Below are 5,930 nucleotides of genomic sequence, written 5' to 3' on the forward strand. Positions count from 1 at the left end.
TATATGTGATATAACATTGTACCACCAGATGGTGATGTGGAGTCCCGTTTTCTCTACCCATTTTCTTCGTTTAAATTTAGTAAAGGTAAAGGGATCCCTGACCGTAAGGTCCAGTCACGGACGACTCTGGGGTTGCGGCGCTCATCTCGCTTTACTGGCCGAGGGAGCCGGCATACAGCTTCCGGGTCATGTGGCCAGCATGACTAAGCTGCTTCTGGCGAACCAGAGCAGCGCACCGAAACGCTGTTTACCTTCCTGCCGGAGCAGTACCTATTTATCTACTTGCACTTTGATGTGCTTTCGAACTGCTAGGTTGGCAGGAGCAGGGACCGAGCAACGGGAGCTCACCCCGTTGCGGGGATTCGAACCGCCGACCTTCTGATCAGCAAGCCCTAGGCTCTGTGATTTAGACCACAGCACCACCCACGTTTAAATTTACAACACTTTAAACTGAAACACTTACTTGATGTGTCTAGATCTAGCCACTGTCTTGCTGGCTGCTATGGTGAAAATATGTATCTTATGTAAATTATGCAGTTAATTACATTGCTTGCCATTATGTTGTTCTACCCCCTACATTTCAATGTAAACACAATGCAAATGAAGCGGTCCACATGTAAAGAATCTGGCCTGTGGAGCCAAACAGATTCTCCACCCCTGAATTAAATGAATACCTATTTAAACATAGTTTTCAGAAATGTCTATAGTTCTGCTTATTTGTCTTCATTTCAACTGTAAAGGAAATGAGGCAGCACAAAAAAAGAAACTGCTGACTGGAGACATGACAATGTTTTTCTGGGTACTTTTTGTTTTTGAGAGATTAGGTTTGAAGAATTTTACAATCCACTAGAGTTTACAATCCACTACTCTCTGCCAGATTTCACAATGATGGTGTATTTAAGGGCAGACACTGATTTGATGTCTCAACAGATAGTAATTGATATTTGTCATTTATGTAAGTTGGTCAAGAAATCATAGAATTGTAAAACTGTAGCGTTGGAAGTAACCCTGAAAGTCATCTAGTGCAATCCCCTGTGATGCCAGATTCTCAACTATATCATAAAAACCTCTGCTTAAAAATCTCCAAGGAAGGAGAATCCACCATCTCCCAAAGGAGTCCGTTCCGCTGTTGAACAGCTCTTACAGTCAGAAAGTTCTTCCTGATATTTAGCCAGAATCTTCTTTATTGTAACTTGAATCTATTGCTTCTGGTCCTAGCCCCTGGAGGAGGAAACAAGCTTGCTTCATCATACATGTGACAGTCCTTTAGATATTTAAAAATGGCTGTCATACTTGCTCTTAGTCTCCTCTTTACCAAGCTAAACATACCCAGCTCCTTCAACCATTCCTCATAAAGCTGGTTTCCAGATGCTTAATCATCTTGGTTGCCCTCCTCTGCATACGTTCCAGCTTGTCAATATCCTTCTTAAATTGTGGTGCCAAGAACTGGACATAGTACTTAAGGTGTGGTACTTAAGGCAGAATAGAGCGGGACTATAATTTCCCACGATTGTGACACCATACTTCTGTTGATGCAACCTAGAAACAATGATGGATTTAGGGCAGTGTGGGTGGTTCCCCTGCATGGGGCGCTGAGCTGAGGGGGCACAGAATTGAGAAGATTGATAATTGAAGAGATCTATCTGGGGGTACCAAATATTAGCCTTGCACAGGGCGCCATGTTATGAAAGATTACCAAAGTCTGCATTGGATTAGCTTTTTTTGCTGCTGCATCACACTGTTGAGTCATGTTAAGCCTGTGATCTACTAAAACCTCTAAATCCTTTTCACATGTACTACTGGAAAGCCAGGTCCCCAATCCTATATTTATGCAGCTGGTTCTTCCTGCCTAAGTGTAGAACGTTATATTTATCCCTACTGAAATTAATTTTGTTAGTTTTGGCCCAGTTCTCCAATTTGTTATGGTCACATTGAATCCCAGTTCTGTTTTCTGCATCCTTGGCTGCCCCTCATAGTTTGGTGTCATCTGCAAATTTGATGAGCATCCCCTCAATTCCTTCATCCAACATGCAGAACAGATGCCCTTTACTGTAGAACACAGCACACAGTTGGGCATGTAGAGGATGAGACAATATTTTTAGATATTCTAGTGCCAATGTGTATAGGGCTTTGTACACTGGTACCAACATCTTGAACTTAGCTGGGTCCTAATTGGTAGCCAATGCAATTCTTTCAGCGGCGGTGCAATATGATAATATTTTGCCCCAGGGAATTTTTGAGCTGCTGCATTTTACCCTAGATACTGCCTTTACATCAGCTTCCCTTACATGCATATCGACTGCATAAGTCCATAGCATTCTCATTTGCTGATACAAAAAAAAAAAGGGGGGGGAAGCTAAATAGTGAAGGTTGGAAGCCATTGCAAGTAAACCTCAAACAAGAACAAGGTCTTAGTGCATTTAGTATTGGTTTATAGATGGTGGTGATGATTCCTTCTTTTTCATTTGCCTTTGAAAAAGTGGTATTTACTGGGGAAGGGTAACTTCTTATACAAGAAAGGGTGTGGCTGTATTTCACTATCATTCTATGACTTTTAAAAAGGTAAAGGTAAAGGTACCCCTGCCCGTACGGGCCAGTCTTGCCAGACTCTGGGGTTGTGGCACTCATCTCACTCTATAGGCCGGGAGCCAATGCTGTCTGCAGACACTTCCGGGTCACGTGGCCAGCGTGACATCGCTGCTCTGGCGAGCCAGAGCCGCACACGGAAACGCCGTTTACCTTCCCGCTAGTAAGCGGTCCCTATTTATCTACTTGTACCCGGGGGTGCTTTCGAACTGCTCGGTTGGCAGGCGCTGGGACCGAGCAACGGGAGCACACCCCGCCACGAGGATTCGAACCGCCGACCATGCGATCGACAAGTCCTAGGCGCTGAGGTTTTACATCCCCCTTGTGTCCTCCAGAATGATATTAAATAAGAGATAAACTTAAAATAATAGAAACGCTTAAAATAGGAATGGGCATCAATAGACAAAAAGTTTCAAATGCTTAACATCAAACCAAAATAGTCATTTTGTTTTTTCAGCTGCACATCTCATGGTTGGTCTGAGCTCACTGCATAACTAGTGTATTTTTAAGCTACTCAACTTAAAACTGCTTATCTTTCCTAGCCATGTGTTTCTTAATACCACTGCTCCAACTGAGGAGCAGTCTTTCGCAACCCCAAGAGAGCTTGGTTTTGATCAGTGCCTCAGTGATACAAAGCAATTCATAAACTCCCTTCTGTAGTATATTTTTTCCTGAGTAAAAGGCACCATGTGCAACTTGAACCTCTACTGGCAAAAATGAATTAAGGAGCATCCCTAAGCTGTGAGCCTGTACCTTCAGGCAGAACACAACTTTATCTAACAAAATCCTGTGGTATGTAAACTACAAACACAATAAAGGTCCAACTAATAATAAAGGTTAAATGAAACATTTTCAAGTTCCATTAAAATCAATGAGAATTAAAAACACTCAGCTTTCACGGGATTGCTCCCAAAGCAGTTTAAGTTTCACCCTCACATGTGATTGTGTAAGAAGAAGTGACTATTTCTGGGAACTGTGACGTATGTTTACACTGAGGACCAAATGCTATTCCCAGAATATCTCTCCAGTTTTATTTGCTTGGGGTTTTTTTTGGGGGGGGGGTTGAGAAGCAATAACTTTTACAACAACTCAAATTTGTTGAATCCTTCTTGACAGCAATGTGGCAGAAGAGTCCACCAACCAGATCAAACCATATAATGGGGTTTTATGCCCTTTTCTTCAGCTCAGAACTTCTAGAGAGTAAAGTTCTTTCTGGTGTAGCTTCTCTAAGAAATGTACAATGAATAGAACATGGACTGAATTCCTGACACAGCCAGCCCCTAAAGCAGCCTCTGTGGAAATTCTGTACCTGTACAAGCAGCAGAATGCAAACAAAATGTTGGAGAGATTAGAGGTGGCTCCATTTTGTGGAGTCTGCAGTTTACCTGTTTTGTCCCTGGTTGCCCAACTTGAACTGTTGTAGCATCAAACTGCTTTTTTGTATATATTTATAACCTTTTCAAAGAGGATAATTCCCCAAGAAGTTGTCAGTACCTCAAAATATTGTTATTTCAATTCCAGCTTTGCAAAATGCTACAGTCACTCTCTTATCTGGCAGTTTCAACATTGCATGACTCATATCCTTACTGCCTGGAATATTTAAGAAAAACATATTGAACATTTGCTACATGTGGAAGAACATATTTTTAAAAATGTATTATTATGTTGCCAACCAAATGCTCTGGATGTAAGTTAGGAACCACATTCACATTGTCCTCCTAGGCTTGACAATTTTAGATGAAAAACTGACTGAATCATAGGCTTAACCCCTACCCCACAACATATTGCCAGCTCTTCAGACGGGGTGACCATTATTTTCCTATATGAGAAAGCATTTTCTTTTTTATTCCACAATCTTAAATATATATAATATATTATTTACACACACACACATTTTGTAGTTTATGAATTCCTACATAGATAATCCATGATGTTGTGACATCTGACATCTTGCAAGGGATGAGAGCGTCTCATTCATTTCCACGGAGGCAAGAGACCTGCATGCCCATTCACATGAACACACAGATATGTTACAGGTAGGTAGCCGTGTTGGTCTGCCGTAGTCGAAACAAAATTAAAAAATTCCTTCCAGTAGCACCTTAGAGACCAACTAAGTTTGTTATTGGTATGAGCTTTCGTGTATCTGAAGACGTGTGCATGCACACAAAAGTTCATACCAATAACAAACTTAGTTGGTCCCTAAGGTGCTACAGGAAGGAATTTTTTTATTTTGTTTCGACACAGATATGTGGTTTTCACTGAAGTGAAGAGGGCAATGTGTTGCATTTGCAGAAGCTTCTGATTCTTTGTGCAGATGAATGACGTAGCACAGGTGCTGTAATTGAGATCTATATTGAGAGGCAACCAAAATATGACCAACCTATAGAAAACTGTTTATGTAGTTACAGCCCAACATATATTTCCATTCCATAATATTAAATATAGACATCACATTTGCTTTTATTTTACCAACTAAGCCCTGGGGGATAAAGGCCCATCTAGTCCAGAATTCTCACAGCAGCCAAGCAGATGCCTATAGGAAGCCTTCAAAAAGGACAGGAGTACAACACCACTCTCCTCACTCGTGTTGCCCGATAACTAATATTCAGAGGCATATAATCTCTGATACTGAAAGTAGAACCTAGCCACCATGGCTAATAGCCATTGACAGCCTTAAAAATCCTGAAATGTTGTAACCTTTCCCTCATTTTTGTTTTCTCTAAATAATGCTGAAATTGTAAAATTTTACCTGCGTAGCCAATCAAACCCTTCCTAAAGTTGGCTTGAGACAGGGGTGGAAATAGCTGTGTTCTAGAATGATGGAATAGCTAGGTTTAGAAATTTTATGAATGAATTCACCATGCCAGGATACACATTAAGAACTTTAAAAAGAAGGAAATGGGGAAAGGTTCTGAAAATGAAGAGGAGAGTAAAAAAATGGCCAGCTGTAAAACTCTTTAAATGAGGTACAAACCTTTGTAACTCGTAGGATGCTAATTCCACACACAAATTTCACCAAGATTGGGGAAAATTTAGTTTGTCACACAGTAGACCCTAACCCAAGTAAAGTGAAATGCATTTAAACCCAGTTTAAATCAATAGGGTTTAAGTCACCACAAATCTACCATTAATTTAATGAGAATTTACAATGCACTTTACAGTAGTTGAGTTGGAGCCATTGTAGAATGTACATGAACCAGAACCATTGCTACCAGTTTAAGGTACTGTACTTAGGGAAAACCTTATAATATATAAGCAATTCACACATCTCAGTCAGACCTACGACTTACTAACAGAAGAAAGGAAATTCAGGAACAAAGGAGAAAGGAAATTCAGGAACAAAG

General features: G+C 40.7%; 1 long non-coding RNA gene across 1 annotated transcript; it reads right to left on the reverse strand.

Annotated features, from left to right (window-relative positions):
• Positions 1–3,648: 3,648 nt before the first annotated feature.
• On the reverse strand, positions 3,649–5,900 carry LOC308590051. Its single transcript, XR_014009638.1, has 2 exons — positions 5,336–5,900; positions 3,649–4,176 (listed from the first exon to the last, which is right to left on the reverse strand). It is a non-coding gene; the product is annotated as an uncharacterized lncRNA (long non-coding RNA).
• Between the last annotated feature and the right edge of the window lie 30 nt (positions 5,901–5,930).

Source organism: Podarcis bocagei (genome assembly GCF_964188305.1).
Source record: "Podarcis bocagei genome assembly, chromosome: 6".
Lineage (NCBI taxonomy): Eukaryota > Metazoa > Chordata > Lepidosauria > Squamata > Lacertidae > Podarcis > Podarcis bocagei.